The sequence below is a fragment of the Pholis gunnellus genome, assembly GCF_910591455.1.
Source record: "Pholis gunnellus genome assembly, chromosome: 9".
NCBI classification, from domain to species: Eukaryota; Metazoa; Chordata; class Actinopteri; order Perciformes; family Pholidae; genus Pholis; species Pholis gunnellus.
The window spans coordinates 26,759,466-26,780,131 of record NC_136535.1 but is presented as its reverse complement, the minus strand read 5'-3'; positions in this window follow the sequence as shown (position 1 = coordinate 26,780,131).

Genomic DNA, 20,666 nt, shown 5'->3' with positions numbered 1-20,666 from the left:
TTTAATCTGTATTTATTTTGTATTTAATCTGTATTTATTCTGTATTTAATCATCTGTATTTATTCTGTATTTATTTTGTATTTATTCTGTATTTATTCTGTATTTATTGTATTTATTCTGTATTTATTCTGTATTTATTTTGTATTTATTATGTATTTAATCTGTATTTATTTTGTATTTAATCTGTATTTATTCTGTATTTAATCATCTGTATTTATTGTATTTATTCTGTATTTATTCTGTATTTATTTTGTATTTGTTCTGTATTTATTCTGTATTTATTGTATTTATTCTGTATTTATTGATTTAAACTCCTGACATCACTGAAAATGAGGGAATAACTAAATTAAGGTTGAATGTGTGTTTTTAAAGTAATTTATACCTGTGCAGTAAAAAGTAAAAAGAAATACTAACGTAAAGTACAAGTACCTCTAAATTGAACTTCAGTCCAGGAGTCTAGCAGCTCCGTTGGGTTAAAGATGTCAAAGTGAATATAAGTTAAACTCTGGTTGCCGATGGTTCAGTTATTTTTTGGCTCTTTGTGTTGCCGTTGCCCCCCCCCCCCCTCCTTCATGCAGGAGGAGGATTGGGTCATTGAGAAAACACACCTGGGTTAATAACGGTAATGACGCCGCGGCTAACACGCTAATAATGACGGGAAATAACCGCTCCGTCCCGTTAATGAGAGACGACCTCCTCTGGGTCACGGTGATGTCATGCTAAGACCCCCGTTGTTATGGAAACAGAGTACATGCATGTTAAATACAGGTATGAAGAGGCTGACAGAGGCTCTCCTGAAGCATTGTGGGAAAGCAAACGTGATGACCCACAGCGTGAGGAAGACCAAGATGATAACTTTGTACAAAAGAGGCCTCGAAGAGTCGGGAAGTTTAGTCTTGTGTCGATTTTCATAAACAATATTAATTGATGAACAAAAACAAAATGAAAACTTAAATAAAAACAAACCTCAGAAAACAATAATGTATTCAAACTTCAGTCGAGCTAAACAGTTCACAGGAGATCAGCTCTGCTAGCTGTTAGCGGCTCTGCTAGCTGTCAGCGGCTCTGCTAGGATGTTAGCGGCTCTGCTAGCTGTTAGCGGCTCTGCTAGCTGTCAGCGGCTCTGCTAGCTGTTAGCGGCTCTGCTAGCTGTCAGCGGCTCTGCTAGCTGTTAGCTGAGAGTATCTGAGGCTGAACAGGAATCAGCAGTTTGGTGCTAAAGTTTAAGCTCACATAACCTTCTATTTAGGTGAGAATTACTTCAGAGTCACAGGTGAGTCATGACTTTGGCTCTCGCTTTTTACTTTAAATTTGGACCAGCGTGGACCAACACAATCACACATAGCAACGGCCATGCAGAGGACATGTGGAGGAACACGTGGAGGAACATGCAGAGGAACACGCAAAGGAACATGCAGAGGAACACGCAAAGGAACACACAGAGGAACACGCAAAGGAACACACGGAGGAACACGCGGAGGAACACGCAAAGGAACACACGGAGGAACACGCGGAGGAACATGCCTGATAAAGGTTCATCCAGAGGAACATTTGGATGAAGGTTTACTCAGGATGAACCCTTGAGCTTCTGGTGACCTGAGTCCTGCTGCTGATGCTGGTCCAAACCCGTCCACATCATGGTCCACATCATGGTCCCCATCATGGTCCACATCATGGTCCCCATCATGGTCCGCATCATGGTCCCCATCATGGTCCCCATCATGGTCCCCATCATGTTCCGCAACATGGTCCGCAACATGGTCCCCATCATGGTCCGCATCATGGTCCCCATCATGTTCCGCAACATGGTCCGCATCATGGTCCGCATCATGTTCCGCAACATGGTCCGCAACATGGTCCCCATCATGGTCCGCATCATGGTCCGCATCATGGTCCGCATCATGTTCCGCAACATGGTCCGCAACATGGTCCCCACAGTCAGTCCTGAGAACTGGTTTACATCTGATAGACTAAGACCAACAGCTGGTTCTCCATTAAATCTAAGCAGTAGTGACACACTAAAGGTTTAACAATGAGGAGGTTTTAGCACACTTAGTTAGTTACGTAATTCTATAGGTAGTTAGTTAGTTAGTTAGTTAGTTAGTTAGGTAGTTAGTTAGTTAGTTAGTTAGTTAGACAGTAAGATAGATGGTTAGATGTGAGATAGTTAGATAGTTAGTTAGTAGGTATATATAGCTAGTTCAATAGTTAGTTAGTAAGATGCTTAGATTGTTTGTTTGTTTGTTCGTTTGTTGGTTAGTTAGACGGTTGGTTGGTTGGTTAGTTGGTAAGTTGGTAAGTTACTTAGTTAGTTAGTCTCTTTTGGACTTTGGACGGAGAAGAGCCCTTCAGGTACCAACTCCAACTCTTCTGAGGTTCAGAACGAGCAGAGACTTTAATCTGAGCCGATGAAGAGACGTCTGTTCTCAGAGAGGAACAGAAAGAGTTGCTCATTGGTTTCCCTGCATGATTTGACCCATTAGCCCTCCGGTCCTGGTCCTGGTCCTGGCAGTCCTGCTTATTCAGCAGTAATGTTGTAAAAACGACACCTGATGATTCTCAGAGGTCAGATGACTCACATCTCGTGAGCGAAGCTGCTCTCGGCCAAATCAAGCCTGCAGGATTCCCCCCGTCCCCCATCGCTCTGTTGACTCTGAGGCTGAACTCTCTGTGCTTCAGACCTGCCGACACCAAACCTTGTTTTCTCCCCCACTGCAAATTAGTAAGTAATTAAGTAATTAGCTAAAATGATTAATTATAGCCGAGGAAGTCTGTCTCTCTCCATCCATGTTGACTGCTGACTGGAGGGAAAACGTAAACGTCAGGATGCCAGCGGCACTTTTTGGAGGAGAAAGTGCACGAAACTTTGCAAAAATAGAGCCAGGTCGACTGAACTTAAGCCTGTTTCCTGACGTCACAACATCTTCGCTGGGAAACACTGAAACAATCTGAGGTTCAGGTGTTAGACTGTGTTCAGACCAGGCGGCAAACTCCGGTTCTGCCTGAGTGAAGTCAAAGCTTCATGTGTTAAAGCTGCATTCTCTCTAATGTCCACCAGGGGGCGACTCCTCTGGTTGTATAGAAGTCTATGAGAAAATGACTCTACTTCTCTCTTGATTTATTACCTCAGTAAACATTGTAAACATGAGTTTATGGTCTCAATCTCTAGTTTCAAGTCTTCTTCAATACAGCATGATGTTCATTTAGTAACTGATGGTCCATTTAGAGTCAAACAGACCATAAAGCAGTGGATCTAAATGTTGTCATGTGCACTGAGAGCTTCCTATTGGTTACCATAAACAAAAAGTAACTCCCAATAAAACCTGCTGCTGTTTTAACAAACTGAGACATGAGACAAAACAGTCTCTGGTTTGATTCTGCACACGTCTCCAGAGCGCCTTTTATCCCACTGCTTCAGCAACCGACGGTCTTTGAACGCCTCTTTCTTCACCTGATGTGGTCAACAGACGGAAAACAAACATAATTAAAGCTGCAAGCAGCGATGTACGGGCCCTCGTATCCTCCCGCACGTCGGAGGTACTGGCGGGATGCCGGCAGAAGCGGCCATAAATATCTGCGACCATCAGACAGCGAGCCCACAAGTTAGACTTATTTTTAATGATTGGACTGTGTGACACTGGAAATTATGTAGTGCAAATATTTCACCAGTTCCTGTATCCACTATGTGGCGCTAGAGAACACGCGCAAACATGCATTATGTTGCTCTATATCAAGTATAGACCACATCGTGTAAATCCAATTCAGTGTGTCACATAACGACACACAACATAACTAAAAAAGTAAAGTAACTAAAAAAGTTACTTTAAAAGTAAAGTAACTAAAAAAGTAACTAAAAAAGTAAAGTAACTAAAAAAGTAACTTTAAAAGTAAAGTAACTAAAAAAGTAGCTAAAAAAGTAAAGTAACTAAAAAAGTAACTAAAAAAGTAAAGTAACTAAAAAAGTAACTTTAAAAGTAAAGTAACTAAAGAAGTAACTAAAAAAGTAAAGTAACTAAAAAAGTAACTTTAAAAGTAAAGTAACTTTGAAAGTAACTAAAAAAGTAAAGTAACTAAAAAAGTAACTTTAAAAGTAAAGTAACTTTAAAAGTAACTAAAAAAGTAAAGTAACTAAAAAAGTAACTTTAAAAGTAAAGTAACTAAAAAAAGTAACTTTAAAAGTAAAGTAACTTTAAAAGTAACTTTAAAAGTAAAGTAACTAAAAAAGTAACTTTAAAAGTAAAGTAACTAAAAAAGTAACTTTAAAAATAAAGTAACTTAAGTAAAGTTATGACTTTTCGACATGGTACACTGACTTTTTCATGACTTTTTTCGACATCCTATACTATGCTGTTTATAACTCCGCAGCAACTCCCTTCATCAACATCGATTGTCTTCCTTCAGGATGGAGTCCAATCGCCAAAGACGTTGCACTATTCACATTTGTACAATGTGTAATAAATTATTGTGAAATTCTAATGAAGTCTCTCCTGATTGAATGACTTTTTTGACTGTTTTTCGACTTTAACCCCAGTAGAACAAACTGAAAAAACACAATTGGGTTTCATCATTAAATTCTTTTCTTTACTGCATTTGCACATAATTCACTGAACACACGGAAGTCCAGAAGCATCCAATACATAAACTGACCGATGAAAACAAGGTAAAAACAATACGTCTGTAATAAAATACACTTTCATGTTCTTATATGCATAATATAAAAACAATAAAGGAAAATATTTAAATTGCAGTAATTACTATTTACAGGCATTTTCTTTTAAAAGGAACTTTTACAACTTCAGTACCTAAAATAAATCAAACTATATGCAGGTCAGGTGCAGTAGTACAAAAAGGCTTTGATATCAGGAGAGTAAGGTGACAGTTTTACAGCAGGACAGAAAGGCGGGATAAGGCCTGATGAACATTAGGTAGCCTGGAGGAGTTCACCAATGAGGAGCGAGTGCTTTTCCTCCGTTTCGTCTCTGGCCGGTCCAGGTTGCCTTCCAACCCAGCTGATATCACGCAGAAGTTCCAAATCATCAAGGTTGATAGGGTGAGGTCATCGCTAACGGAAATAATGAGCCTGTTGACGAGGGCAAACATATCAATAGTACAAACTACTAAACTTTTTCCCCCTATCATGTCCTACAGCCCGTCAACGGCCTCCCTACTGCACAGACCTGCTTCTTCCTGTTTCGCCTGCCCCCTTACACGAGCCAGGTCATCCTCGCTGAGCGTCTGCGTTACTCCATCCACAACTGCCCCTCCATCGACAACTACATGCTGACCCACAACACCGACGCAGCAGACAGCTCCGACACAGAGGAGTGAAGCGGCCAGCTGTGGTCAACCTGGTGATGAATGTATCTTCTCCCATGCCATGCACATTATGCACTGAACACAGACTTCTATTCGCCAAACCTGTAAGGTAGTGTACTGTACTGTTTATATGTTGGTTGAAATTAAAGATATGTGTAGTTTTGGTTTTCCAAATGTGCAAGGTGTTGTAATTAATGCAGTGCTTACTCTGAATCAACACTACAGGGATACGGAATAAGAGTTTTTCAAATAGAAATAAAGTAACTAAAAAAGTAACTTTAAAAGTAAAGTAACTAAAAAAGTAACTTTAAAAGTAAAGTAACTAAAGAAGTAACTCTAAAAGTAAAGTAACTAAAAAAGTAACTTTAAAAGTAAAGTAACTAAAAAAGTAACTTTAAAAGTAAAGTAACTAAAAAAGTAACTTTAAAAGTAAAGTAACTAAAAAAGTAACTTTAAAAGTAAAGTAACTAAAGAAGTAACTAAAAAAGTAAAGTAACTAAAAAAGTAACTTTAAAAGTAAAGTAACTTTGAAAGTAACTAAAAAAGTAAAGTAACTAAAAAAGTAACTTTAAAAGTAAAGTAACTAAAGAAGTAACTAAAAAAGTAAAGTAACTAAAAAAGTAACTTTAAAAGTAAAGTAACTTTGAAAGTAACTAAAAAAGTAAAGTAACTAAAAAAGTAACTTTAACAGTAAAGTAACTAAAAAAGTAACTAAAAAAGTAAAGTAACTAAAAAAGTAACTTTAAAAGTAAAGTAACTAAAAAAAGTAACTTTAAAAGTAAAGTAACTTTAAAAGTAACTAAAAAAGTAAAGTAACTAAAAAAGTAACTTTAAAAGTAAAGTAACTAAAAAAGTAACTTTAAAAGTAAAGTAACTAAAGAAGTAACTTTAAAAGTAAAGTAACTAAAAAACTAACTTTAAAAGTAAAGTAACTAAAGAAGTAACTAAAAAAGTAAAGTAACTAAAAAAGTAACTTTAAAAGTAAAGTAACTAAAAAAAGTAACTTTAAAAGTAAAGTAACTTTGAAAGTAACTAAAAAAGTAAAGTAACTAAAAAAGTAACTTTAAAAGTAAAGTAACTAAAAAAGTAACTTTAAAAGTAAAGTAACTTTAAAAGTAACTAAAAAAGTAAAGTAACTAAAAAAGTAACTTTAAAAGTAAAGTAACTAAAAAAAGTAACTTTAAAAGTAAAGTAACTTTAAAAGTAACTTTAAAAGTAAAGTAACTAAAAAAGTAACTTTAAAAGTAAAGTAACTAAAAAAGCAACTTTAAAAATAAAGTAACTAAAGTAAAGTTATGACTTTTCGACATGGTACACTGACTTTTTCATGACTTTTTTCGACATCCTATACTATGCTGTTTATAACTCCGCAGCAACTCCCTTCATCAACATCGATTGTCTTCCTTCAGGATGGAGTCCAATCGCCAAAGACGTTGCACTATTCACATTTGTACAATGTGTAATAAATTATTGTGAAATTCTAATGAAGTCTCTCCTGATTGAATGACTTTTTTGACTGTTTTTCGACTTTAACCCCAGTAGAACAAACTGAAAAAACACAATTGGGTTTCATCATTAAATTCTTTTCTTTACTGCATTTGCACATAATTCACTGAACACACGGAAGTCCAGAAGCATCCAATACATAAACTGACCGATGAAAACAAGGTAAAAACAATACGTCTGTAATAAAATACACTTTCATGTTCTTATATGCATAATATAAAAACAATAAAGGAAAATATTTAAATTGCAGTAATTACTATTTACAGGCATTTTCTTTTAAAAGGAACTTTTACAACTTCAGTACCTAAAATAAATCAAACTATATGCAGGTCAGGTGCAGTAGTACAAAAAGGCTTTGATATCAGCAGAGTAAGGTGACAGTTTTACAGCAGGACAGAAAGGCGGGATAAGGCCTGATGAACATTAGGTAGCCTGGAGGAGTTCACCAATGAGGAGCGAGTGCTTTTCCTCCGTTTCGTCTCTGGCCGGTCCAGGTTGCCTTCCAACCCAGCTGATATCACGCAGAAGTTCCAAATCATCAAGGTTGATAGGGTGAGGTCATCGCTAACGGAAATAACGAGCCTGTTGACGAGGGCAAACATATCAATAGTACAAACTACTAAACTTTTTCCCCCTATCATGTCCTACAGCCCGTCAACGGCCTCCCTACTGCACAGACCTGCTTCTTCCTGTTTCGCCTGCCCCCTTACACGAGCCAGGTCATCCTCGCTGAGCGTCTGCGTTACTCCATCCACAACTGCCCCTCCATCGACAACTACATGCTGTTCCACAACACCGACGCAGCAGACAGCTCCGACACAGAGGAGTGAAGCGGCCAGCTGTGGTCAACCTGGTGATGAATGTATCTTCTCCCATGCCATGCACATTATGCACTGAACACAGACTTCTATTCGCCAAACCTGTAAGGTAGTGTACTGTACTGTTTATATGTTGGTTGAAATTAAAGATATGTGTAGTTTTGGTTTTCCAAATGTGCAAGGTGTTGTAATTAATGCAGTGCTTACTCTGAATCAACACTACAGGGATACGGAATAAGAGTTTTTCAAATAGAAATAAAGTAACTAAAAAAGTAACTTTAAAAGTAAAGTAACTAAAAAAGTAACTTTAAAAGTAAAGTAACTAAAGAAGTAACTCTAAAAGTAAAGTAACTAAAAAAGTAACTTTAAAAGTAAAGTAACTAAAAAAGTAACTTTAAAAGTAAAGTAACTAAAAAAGTAACTTTAAAAGTAAAGTAACTAAAGAAGTAACTAAAAAAGTAAAGTAACTAAAAAAGTAACTTTAAAAGTAAAGTAACTTTGAAAGTAACTAAAAAAGTAAAGTAACTAAAAAAGTAACTTTAAAAGTAAAGTAACTAAAGAAGTAACTAAAAAAGTAAAGTAACTAAAAAAGTAACTTTAAAAGTAAAGTAACTAAAAAAGTAACTTTAAAAGTAAAGTAACTTTAAAAGTAACTAAAAAAGTAAAGTAACTAAAAAAGTAACTTTAAAAGTAAAGTAACTAAAAAAGTAACTTTAAAAGTAAAGTAACTAAAGAAGTAACTAAAAAAGTAAAGTAACTAAAAAAGTAACTTTAAAAGTAAAGTAACTTTGAAAGTAACTAAAAAAGTAAAGTAACTAAAAAAGTAACTTTAAAAGTAAAGTAACTAAAGAAGTAACTAAAAAAGTAAAGTAACTAAAAAAGTAACTTTAAAAGTAAAGTAACTAAAAAAGTAACTTTAAAAGTAAAGTAACTTTAAAAGTAACTAAAAAAGTAAAGTAACTAAAAAAGTAACTTTAAAAGTAAAGTAACTAAAAAAGTAACTTTAAAAGTAAAGTAACTTAAGAAGTAACTAAAAAAGTAAAGTAACTAAAAAAGTAACTTTAAAAGTAAAGTAACTTTGAAAGTAACTAAAAAAGTAAAGTAACTAAAAAAGTAACTTTAAAAGTAAAGTAACTTTAAAAGTAACTAAAAAAGTAAAGTAACTAAAAAAGTAACTTTAAAAGTAAAGTAACTAAAAAAGTAACTTTAAAAGTAAAGTAACTTTAAAAGTAACTAAAAAAGTAAAGTAACTAAAAAAGTAACTTTAAAAGTAACTAAAAAAGTAAAGTAACTAAAAAAGTAACTTTAAAAGTAAAGTAACTAAAAAAGCAACTTTAAAAATAAAGTAACTTAAGTAAAGTTATGACTTTTCGACATGGTACACTGACTTTTTCATGACTTTTTTCGACATCCTATACTATGCTGTTTATAACTCCGCAGCAACTCCCTTCATCAACATCGATTGTCTTCCTTCAGGATGGAGTCCAATCGCCAAAGACGTTGCACTATTCACATTTGTACAATGTGTAATAAATTATTGTGAAATTCTAATGAAGTCTCTCCTGATTGAATGACTTTTTTGACTGTTTTTCGTCCCAAGAGGATTTTTTGTAGAACTCATTCAGTTGCTCATGTCTGTAAAATCTTAAGTAATTTGGACATACGGGCTGTTGGGGCTTGCCTTTCCATTATCTAGGTGGCGCTAGCGAGTAATTTTGTATGCTCGAGCATTGGACCCATAAAATATCAAAATTTCCCGCAGTCCCGATATGCTCGCCAAATATGGGGAGGTTGGGGACATGTCAGATACCCTTAAACGGTTTTTCATCATAGGGTATAATAATAATTCCTACAGATACAATAGGGACCTCGTGGACCCGACGTTGTCGGTGCTCGGGCCCTAATGAAGTCTCTGCAGACGGAGGAGCGCTGATTTTGTGTGTCTGTGATAATGAAAGCTGGACAGGCCGAGGGAAAGGGAATTATAGTGGTGCTGGTGGTGTGTGTGTGTGTGTGTGTGTGTGGGGGGGGGGGGGGGGAGCCGCGGAGCTCCCTCAAACCTCCCACACACACACCAACACAATCCTCACCTGTGAAATCTATTAGCTGCTGCCTGAAACTCAAGTTTCACTCAAAACTGTTTCCTACAGCCTCAGAAATGACCTTCAGTACAACCAGACCATAAAGCATCCCCTGCTTTATGGTCTGTTTGACTCTAAATGGACCATCATGTACTAAATGAACATCATGCTGTATTGAAGAAGACTTGAAACTAGAGATTGAGACCATAAACTCATGTTTACAATGTTTACTGAGGTAATAAATCAAGAGAGAAGTAGAGTCATTTTCTCATAGACTTCTATACAACCAGAGGAGTCGCCCCCTGGTGGACACTAGAGAGAATGCAGCTTTAACACACTTTACAGAACCAGAGGTTTCCACCAATTACTTTTGTAGCGTTTTCTGTTTTGTTTTGTTTTGTTTTGAGGATAAAATCTTTTTCCTTCGGTACGTAATCGAGAGTGCAGTTTATTTCTATTATTGGGTAAAACAAAGCTCCATTTATGGCACAAAGCTGTGGACAAACACAACACAGTGTGACCCGTCAGTGTTCGTGTCCAATGAAGCAGCTAGCCCAGTAGCTCCAACAGTCGCTAAGTCGCCAGATGACGTCATGCGGTGATGTCATCATGCATTATTTAGCATAAAGCTTAATGGTTGTGTTGTTGACTGAGATTACTCTGAGCAGCATTGGAATGAATTAATATATCATATATTTAAATATATTTTAGTTTTAGTCTGAATGAGACGCTAAATGTGTCGCTAGCAGTTAGCTCTGAGGAAAACGTAAAGTGATCCAAAACCAACCAGATCTGACCCACAATCAGCCTGATGAACACATGAATCACAGAGTCTCAAGAACAAAAGGTTAAACCTTAAATTCATCTTGCACATTCCTGATCCCCAGAGGATACATCTCTGAGTATAATGAGTGTTTCTGTGGTGCCACCTTCTCCATGTGGTCCAGATGGAGCTGAGTTTATTTGTGCTTTATCAGCTGTTTCACATCACACACACACACACACACACACACACACATCACCCTCATTTCCCACCTAATTACTGTGTGTGTCTAAATGAGCCGTGTGATTGGTTCATTACTGAAGAAACAAACAACAAGTTGCAGCCAGCCAATCAGCACAGAGGAAACTCTCTTCCTTCTTTCCCAGCATCCCCCGGGAGCCCGTCAGGTCCGGGACAAGCTGATGATCAGACATCCAGCTGGTTTTCATTGAACATCCATTCAAACTGTTCTGGGAGTTGAACCTTCAACCTGCAGGACAAGAAGCAAAAAACAATCAAAAGTACATCTCGGTATTTTAAGTCTTTGAGACGCTCTGATGCTCCACTGATGTGTCTGTAATGGACTTTATGACAAACATCTTTATTCAACTTCACAGTTGGGATTTCATTATTTCAAAGAACGCACCTGCAGTTCCACCTGTAGCCACAGAGCGGCAGCACAGGAGCAGGAAGTGAGCTTCACTTCATCACATCAAAACCAGATCAGACGCATGAGATCAGATTGATGGTTCATGGTTTTAAACTGCTTTAAACCTGAAATAATACTGAGAATAAAATCCATATATATTGTACAATAGAACTTAATAGAATCACGCTATTTTAATTGTTTGTGGGGAAAAGCAAGGTGAGCGTTACGTAGCTCATTTACAGGAAAACATAATTACATAAAGATGAACAGGAAAATAAAGACAAAGAACAAGAAGAAGAAATAGAAACAATAATATATGATAAACACTTCAACAAGAACCCCGAGAAGCTCCTGAAAGTTCCTTGAAACCTCAAGAACCGTAGAGTTTCCTTGCAGACTCCTGGAATCTCCTGAACCCTGTGAAGACCCTCATGAAACCCCCTAAGACCTGAGACTTTTAACAGCCGGAAACTCATCTCATGTGCTGTCCACAGGAACCCATGGAAGTTCCTGAAGAACCCAGAGAACCGTATCAAGAAAACCTAAAAACATTTAGTAATCCAAAAGAACCCGACGAATCTCCTCAAGAACCAGAAACCAGAAATCCTGATCTCAAAAACTGATGAGATATCTTCAAGAATCCTTGAAGCCTATTCAGGGTTCTCTAAAATGTCTTAGTGAACCCTACATCCCCGCAGAACCCCTGGATCAACCTTATCAAGAACCCCTGAAGCCTCAGTAAGAACCCGACTTTTCTCTGGAATAGAAATCATTGATGGACCCTTGTGGACCTCTAGGACCTCTCAAGGACCTGTAAACCCTAAAGAACCATTAGAACTTTGTTTGGACTCCTGAAATTCCCCAAGAACCTCGTTACGCATTAACACATGAAACCTCTCCAACGAGCCCGGTGACGTCCACAGCTTTGTAAAAAACACGTCTTTGCTCCAGTTTTGCTTTAAAATCAGCTTCGTGTTGGACGAGACGTTCAGAACGCTCGTAGAAACCAGATTGTTCTGATTATCCTGGGAACTGAAGAACCTGTGAGCTTGTGTTTCATTCGTAGATCAGATGTTTTTAACGTGTGCTCCATATTAGCTTTTTTGTCTCTCTTGAAACGGACAAAGTGACTCGACCGACAGCAGTTACACTTTCCACATCTTTCACTGTGACGTTAATAACTCCGTGTTCTGTGAACCACTAATCTGTTTGATCAGACAGACACTTTAAGTTATCTCAGCGATGATCTGCCAGCAGCATCAATCCCTTCAGAGGAAACACCACTTCTCAATATTTCTGCCTGTCTGGTAATCTGACGTTGACATGCAAGTCGTGATGTCACAGACGTTAAGAGCAAACGTGACGCTGTCGTCAGCGGGCGGTTGGCGGCTGCTGGCAGGAGATGAAGGCTCCGCCAGATTCCAGGGTATTTGATGGACAGCGGCGGGCTGTGGGCCAAGTCCCGCCCACCAAGGTAGCTTTTCTTTAATGGTAAAACTAAATCGCAGTGTGGAGAACGCCGCGCGGACACCAGCCCACCACAGCGGGGATTAGAAAGATGACACTACTGCAAACGTTCAGACGACAAACAGACGTTTAAAAACGAGGACTTACGAGGACCCCTGAAACTTGAAACCTCCTTAAGGGTTCCTGGTAACCTCTCACAAAATCCCTGAAACCTCCTCAAGAACTTGCCTGCATGAAACCAGCTCCAGACACCAAAATCCTGTAAACTTCACATCCCTGATGATCAGTCAGTTTCACACTGAGTTTTACTTCCTGCCAAGAAAATTGAGCTGCCGAGATTTGAATAAGAGAATCCATCACATCCGAGGTCTTCAGGGTTTAGTCACTAGCATCCAAACCGGGACATGAGCTGGACCTGGTCCAGGTTTAACTGGTAAATGGAATGTGTTCATACGACGTCTTACCACCGTACAAGACAAAGTGCTTCACAATCACGCACACGTTCATTCAATGATGCTGCGGTTGAGTGTCTCACTAACACATGCAGACAAGAGGAACTGGGCATCAAACTACCAACCTTGTGACTAAAGGACAACCCGCTCCTCCTCCTGGGTCATAGCCACCCCATCATCTTAGTCTAATGCGAGGCCTGTTCCATGAAGCCAGTCTAAGCCAGGCTTTATTCATTTCTCCTAAGTGCCAGGCTATCTGTCAGGCTATCTGTCAGGCTAACTGTCAGGCTAACTGAGGCTAACTGAGGCTAACTTTCAGGCTAACTTTCGGGCTAACTGTCAAGCTAACTGAGGCTAACTTTCAGGCTACCTTTCGGGCAAAACTGCCAGGCTAACTGCTAGGCTAACTGTCTAGCTAACTACCATGCTAACTGACAGCCTAACTGCCAGGCTAACTCTCATGAGTTGTTGTTTACTCAGAGTTCTGGTAACACTGACTCAAAGGGAAAGCAATTATAAAACAAACAGTTAAATAATATGGTTTGTGATATCAAACGTTCAGGCTTATGCTACATAAAATAAGTCCAAATATAAATTACCCCAATAGCACGATAATTACTTAATAAATAGTTGACAGTACAATTGCAAATATTTTGATTTACCAGATATGTAGCATCTAAAATAAGATTTAATTAGGTTATAAAAATACTTTTTTACATTCTAATCTTTGGTTGCTGCTTTCTGATTGGATTTCTATGAGCCAATCAGAGTGTTGCACATCATCTGAAGTGGACTCATGCTGAAGAATAACACTCAAGTATCTACTTGATCTCGACTTGAATAAGTTTGACTGCAGAAACTTGACTTAACATTAATGGATCCGCTTTAGCCCCGACTTGATTTGTTGGGTTCAATCAACTCAAGTTGTTTGACTTTAAGCCAGACTTTACTGAGCTCTCATGACTAAACGTTGGTGACTACATTACATTACATAGATTAAAGGATTACCTCTCTGCAGGCTGAGTTGTATTGATCTGAAACAAACCAACTGCTGGAGGGAAATCAATCTAAGAACTTAATTGACTTATAAAATCCTGAGTGGATTTATAGTGAATGGGCTTTTCTGTGTGTGTGTGTGTGTGTGTGTGTGTGACTCATTGATCATGAAACTCTACACCCCCCCTACATCATTTCAATAATAACACTTATTGGTATCAATATTAATGATTCTGGACAGTTTTCAGTGGAGACTTGGTATTCACAGTGTGATCCTAGGAGACACACACACACACACACACACATACACTCACAGATACACACAACACACTCACACACACACACACACACACACACACACACACACACACACACACACACACACACACACACACACACACACACACACACGTTGTGGTTAACAGCAGGGTCCATCATGGGAATCAAACCTGTGAAATGTCACAGTCCAGCAGCTCTTCAAGGACACTTCAGCCTCTACTGTCACTGTGTGTGTGTGTGTGTGTGTGTCTCCTAGGATCACACTGTGAATACCAAGTCTCCACTGAAAACTGTCCAGAATCATTAATATTGATACCAATAAGTGTTATTATTGAAATGATGTAGGGGGGGTGTAGAGTTTCATGATCAATGAGTCTGAGGCAGCATTTCTCCTCACCAGCTGCATTCTCTCTAGTGTCCACCAGGGGGCGACTCCTCTGGTTGTATAGAAGTCTATGAGAAAATGACTCTACTTCTCTCTACTTTCTCGTCTTCTTCTTCTTCTAGTTCATACTCTTCTTCCTCTTTTTATGTTATTCATGTTATGACCCTATGGAGGGACCTGACCCCTATGTTGAGAGCCACTGGACTGAACGAGGTAACTGTATAGACGACAGTAAAATAAATAAATCAGGCCCACTTTCTAGAAATCTCCAAAACCTGAACAAAAAGATCCAGAACTATCGACTGGAGGAACGAGAGGAAACATGTCTCTTTGTGATTTGGGTGAAATCTCAACTGTGTGTGTGTGTGTGTGTGTGTCTGTTATTGGCAGGTATCTGAGGACCTGATTGGTGCCAGCGGCCCCCTGCGATGGAGAAACTGAGGCGGCAGCGCTCTGATTGGTGGATTTCACTCTGGTCTGAGCGCGTTTACTGGGGACACTCTGGTCTGGTTCCATCGCTACGGTGACAAGAGACACCGCTACTGAACACACACACACACACACACACACACACACACACACACACACACACACACACACACACACACACACAGTATTACTTCTGTACTTGTGAGGACTAAACTTGAGACCTCGAACGTCTCTGTGAAGAAGTGAGGACTGAACTAGATGACCTCACCAACACACTTTGTTAAACGTCGTGCTCACTTTCACTGCTGATCCTTTTTATTCTTTATTTATTATGCTGCGATGGTTGTGCTGTGTGATTTTGTACATTGTTGGTTTGATTGTGTAGTCGAGCAACATCAGCCATTGTTTTATTTTATTAAGTATATCATTTCACTGTAAAGTTCTGAGCACTTTTTCACTTCTTGTTTAATGCATTTTCCATTTAGCAGATTTAGAAGCCTGAACTTTATTTAGTTTTTCTGTTTATTTGCATTAAAGGATTTTAGTTTGTTGGCATTGTTCACCTCTGAAGTCAGAGCAAATGAGGCTACTTTGTGTGAAGCCTCCTGCATGTTGTGTTCAAGTTCCTCAGGCTGTGGAAGAAGTACTACCATAGTACTAATAAGAGTACTAACACCACAGTAGAAATACTCTGTCACAAGGAAAAGTCTTGCATTCAAAACTAAAGTATAAAAGTATTAGCATCAAAATCTTCTTCTACTTTGTCATGCCACGTTGCTGTCACGCCACGTTGCTGTCACGCTACGTTGTCACGCTACGTTGTCACGCTACGTTGTGAGGCTACGTTGCATCGTTAAGTTGTCAGTTACGTTGTGACACTACGCTGTGATGCTACGTTGTGAGGCTAGGTTGTGAGGCTACGTTCTGACACTACGTTGTGAGGCTACGTTGCATCGTTAAGTTGTCAGTTACGTTGTGACACTACGTTGTCAGGCTACGTTGTATCGTTAAGTTGTCAGTTACGTTGTGAGGCTACGTTGTGAGGCTACGTTGTGAGGCTATGTTGTGAGGCTACGTTGTGAGGCTATGTTGTGAGGCTACGTTGTGACGCTACGTTGTCAGGCTACGTTGTATCGTTAAGTTGTCAGTTACGTTGTGAGGCTACGTTGTGAGGCTACGTTGTGAGGCTATGTTGTGAGGCTACGTTGCATCGTTAAGTTGTCAGTTACGTTGTGACACTACGTTGTCAGGCTACGTTGTATCGTTAAGTTGTCAGTTACGTTGTGAGGCTACGTTGTGAGGCTACGTTGTGAGGCTATGTTGTGAGGCTACGTTGTGACGCTACGTTGTCAGGCTACGTTGTCAGGCTACGTTGTCAGGCTACGTTGTCAGGCTACGTTGTGACGCTACGCTGTCAGGCTACGTTGCATCGTTAAGTTGTCAGTTATGTTGTATACGATGATGATTTAATTGGTTTAATCCTGCAGGCGGCTCAAAGTACACAGACAAACATTTGAACTTATATTACAACACTTAGAGTGGAATCCAAGATTCTTATTTGTTTTAAAGGAAACTTGCACATATTTCATATGACTGAGAAACATATCAAACATTACCACTTTCCCTGAATAGTTGGGCTGCTTCTTTTTACTACTACTACTACTACGGTTACTGTGACAACCAGCGTTTGCTGGCTCGCCGGTTGCCCCTTCAGGCTTGGCTGCTGTTCAGACACTCGGTGTTTGGTTTAGAGACACAACAGCCACCAACAGTCCTGCTCTCAGCCCTTTCTACTCCGTGTTTGGGTGCTTTTGAGGCGGCTGCTGCATTCGGTCTTTCAGGGGATAACGTGTGTGTGTGTGTGTGTGTGTGTGTGTGTGTGTGTGTGTTTGTGTGTGTGTGTGCGTGTGTGTGTGTGTGTGTGCGTATTAGAGGTTTCCTGGACTTACAAGGCCGCGGTCACCCTCAGAGGACCACGATTTGTCCCCTCATGACATTAAAGAGTCTGATTCTTCTGCTCTTCATGGATGCTGACAGAGAAGAGAATAAACATGAAGTTTTAACACTTTTTAAATCCCGTATGTCAAACAAGAAATGCAGCTTTACATTAATCTGAATAACAAAAGAAAAAAAGAGCTGCAATATTTAAATGTTTTGCGTTATTGAGCGAACTGACTGAGCCACAGTGTAAACCAGAAGGTCTCCTGAATTAATACAAACCATAGGCTTCCTTATGGCTGCACTTACATATGCAGCCATATTCTTGTTTTGTGAATATTTTCCATAAACAGAGAATTATCTTTTTTCAATTCTAAAATGTCCCTCCGCCAGAGAACGTTGAGTCTAATCTAATAAATCTTTATCTTGCTAACCTCAATAAATAATGTTATACACTTCAGATTGATTTCTCCTGATTGAAACGATAACTGCATTATGTTCATTATGTTCCGGCAGCGACCGGTTCTGCTGAGTGAAGCCAAAGCTTCATGTGTTAAAGCTGCATTCTCTCTAGTGTCCACCAGGGGGCGACTCCTCTGGTTGTATAGAAGTCTATGAGAAAATGACTCTACTTCTCTCTTGATTTATTACCTCAGTAAACATTGTAAACATGAGTTTATGGTCTCAATCTCTAGTTTCAAGTCTTCTTCAATACAGCATGATGTTCATTTAGTAAATGATGGTCCATTTAGAGTCACACAGACCATAAAGCAGGGGATGCTTTAGGGGCGGGGCTACACAGTGATTGACAGGTCTCTACCAGAGACGTGCACGGCGTCTCTACGTCGCTCCTCCTCAGTCCAGATATGGTCACTTCCTGTTCACCGTGGTTGCAAAAAAAACAAGATGGCGACGGTTGTAATTCAAGATGGCAACAACGAAATCACAAAACTCAAGGCTTCAAAACATCCACAAACCAATGAGAGACGTCATGATGACGACGTCCTCTTCTGTGGTTTCCTCACGTAGCAGAAAGAACGTTTTCCTGTGTTCTCTCATATTCGTACACTTCGGCCTCTAGGGGGCGCTAGCGTCACACTGTTGGTCTGTTGTTTTAATGATTGTTTTAATGGTTCTCGCACACACTGAGATGTTTTGGGCTCTTTTGGGGACATTAACTGCTGTGTTAAATCAAGCCGTCTTATTGCAAAGCTCTAATATGGAAGTAATGAAAAGTTGTGTGATCAGATTTTAGATTTAGAGTTGTTGGTTTTGCTGGATTCCTGTTGGGATTAAACCAGATTAGTTTGTGGAGTGGAGGGAACCTGCTGAGAGAACAACCAACCAGTCCAGCTGGTGCCTTGCTCAAAGACTTTCACAGTCTGTAGTCCTAAAACCAGGAGCTGGTTTATGACCCAAAGTAACAACAAAGAGACACACAATGACCACAAACATTAAACGTCTAAAAACAAAACTAAAAACTAAATATAGATACAAAACAACTACAAAGGGATGCAAAACGACCACAAAGAGACACAAAACGACTACAAAGAGACACAAAACGACTACAAAGAGACACAAAACGACTACAAAGAGACACAAAACGACTACATAGAAATGTAAAACATCTAATTATAGAAGCAAAACAACTACAACAAGGCGCATAATTACTAAAAGTAGACATGAAACGATTACAAATGAAGAAGAAACTTACAAATAATATATAAATATGCATATACGTATATGCACGTATGAAGATGTCTGTTCAGAGCATATTGTCCACTCGAGTGCACACTTTAAAAAAAGAGTTTCCAGAGACTTCAAGTAGCTTCTAATGACGCCGTGAGGATACTGCAGACAGCGAGATGGAGTAGTGCTAGTGGAATGTTTGTGGCTGCACGAGTCAATACTTTCCAAACTGTGTTTGTATCTCATGTATAAATTCATTTGTCGACTTAATGACTCTGAAATGAGTCATAGTTCTTTTAACCAACAGAAGGTTTAGTAGCACACGCTAGCAGTCCAGCTGTGGAGACAGTGGTGCAGCTGATAGGCCTCCGGACTCGTATTGTTTGTCATTATGTGTATTTGTGTCTCTACGTGTTACCTGGACTCCTGTTAAAAACAGAGTTGTGTGCTTCCTTCTCCGACGTGAGTCAGAATGGAACAGCGATGCGTTCAGGCGCGCTCAGTGGTTTTGTAAGTTGGTGACATCCGGTCGTAAACCCGGATGTCCCGCCTCGGCGTCCCCGGCCTCGTCCAATGAGAGCAGCGCCTCGTCCTCTCAACCAAACTAGGTCACAATTCACAGTCAGGTGTGAAATTCTTGTGGGGGTTTGGTCCCCAAATCAGGGTCCTGAATGAACATACAGGCCAGATCCCTTTGGTCAGAAGCACACACACACACACACACACTCACACACTCACAAACACACTCACACACACACACTCACACACACACACACCCACACACACACTAACAGGAGGAAATATAAACTCTCTCTTTACGCTTCACTAACCAGAAAGAACGCTTTGTCCTAAAACAACAAAAACATTTACAACGCTTCGTTGGTGGCACACTCTCACTCTCACACACACACACACACACACACACACACACACACACACACACACACACACACACCGACCTCTCCTGAGCGTCTCGTGACCCCACAGGCAGCCAATGGGAGGCCCCGGCAGCCGGTGATGTCACCAGGTGAGTGTGGGCGTGCTGTTGGGGGAACAGAGGGCGGCACGCTGCCCGGCGACACCCGACTCCGCTCCACTGTGAGCGGCGTCGGTAACGTGTGATTAGCCGTCACTCAGTCTGAACATAATCTCATTACTGAACGGTAGAAGAGCTTAAAGCTGTCGGCAAATGTAACAACAACCGCTCTTTCTTCTTACAGAGACGAAGGTGAAAAGGTAACGAGGAGACCGTTTAAAGCTGCTCTGAACACGACCACGAAACTCAGAATGAAGTGAAATTCAGTCCGAACGTGACGTTTATTTAAGGGCGGTTGTTTTCTGATCCCGCTCCTGCAGACGGCGTGTTGAAGTGTGTTTGTTGTTGGTGTTTGTGGATGAATCTGTAGTTCAGATCTTCAGCAGGAGTTCTATAAAGTTAGTGTGTTTGAGCTGTTTCTTACTGTTCTGTCATTTATTCTGTGTCTATTGTAAATGCTTCTATTGTTTCTGTTTGAGTACCTTTTAAAGCTCTACACAAATAAAATGAGTTATTATTATTGTTATTAGTTTGAGAGTTCACAGGAGTTCATAACGAGAACGTTTACTGACGTTCATCGTGTGGAACCAGAAGTCCATGTCCAGTAGATATTTAAACCTTTTTAAATTCAAATATATTTATTTTGTTCAGCCCAAAAATCCGCAAATCACAAACTTGCCGCAATTTCGTGTGTTTTCCTACAAGAGTCCAGTTTTTTCAAACTAAACTTCTGTCTTCACAGGAACCAACGTAGTTAGGTTGAGTGAAGGACGTGTTTTAGGTTGAATCAACATGAACTTCTGGTTTCACACGAGGAACGATCACGTGGAGAACACACCAAATCATTTCATTAGATATTTAT